We start from the raw sequence: 429 nt of genomic DNA on the forward strand, positions 1-429 counted from the left end.
ACATTATCCTGCCTTATGGAATGTGGAGGATGTCATTGAGAGACGTATGGATATTGAATAATTTCTGCAGTCAAGCGTCCCGTCATCGCTACGAATTCAAGATTTAGTTATAGATCTCGTAAAAATACGCAATGAAAATATTGTAAAATTGGTGCTGAATGATACTTGTATGTATATGAAACCGTCGACTATGATTTTTATATTCGAACTCAAACATTGCGTTGAGCAGGCATACTTTAATTTAAATCAAAATACGGAAGCCGTTAGTAATAAGTTTAAACATTTTGTTGATTATTTACGTCACAATTGTATCGTGAATAAAGACAATGCGATAAAGATTTTGCGTAACGTATATAATAAAACGTCGCTTATTGAATGTGAACTCATAGCTTACGCGACAGATCATATTGTGCACGATGCGTTCCATAA

At 34.0% G+C, this 429-nt stretch overlaps 1 protein-coding gene across 1 annotated transcript in view; it reads right to left on the reverse strand.

The window, feature by feature from the left end:
• The window catches only part of LOC105449552 (homeobox protein ESX1-like), a 2851-nt gene that overhangs the window by 2103 nt on the left and 319 nt on the right, over positions 1-429 (reverse strand). The window lies entirely within an intron of this gene.

Source organism: Wasmannia auropunctata, unplaced genomic scaffold (assembly GCF_000956235.1).
Source record: "Wasmannia auropunctata unplaced genomic scaffold, wasmannia.A_1.0 LD336076.1, whole genome shotgun sequence".
NCBI classification, from domain to species: Eukaryota; Metazoa; Arthropoda; class Insecta; order Hymenoptera; family Formicidae; genus Wasmannia; species Wasmannia auropunctata.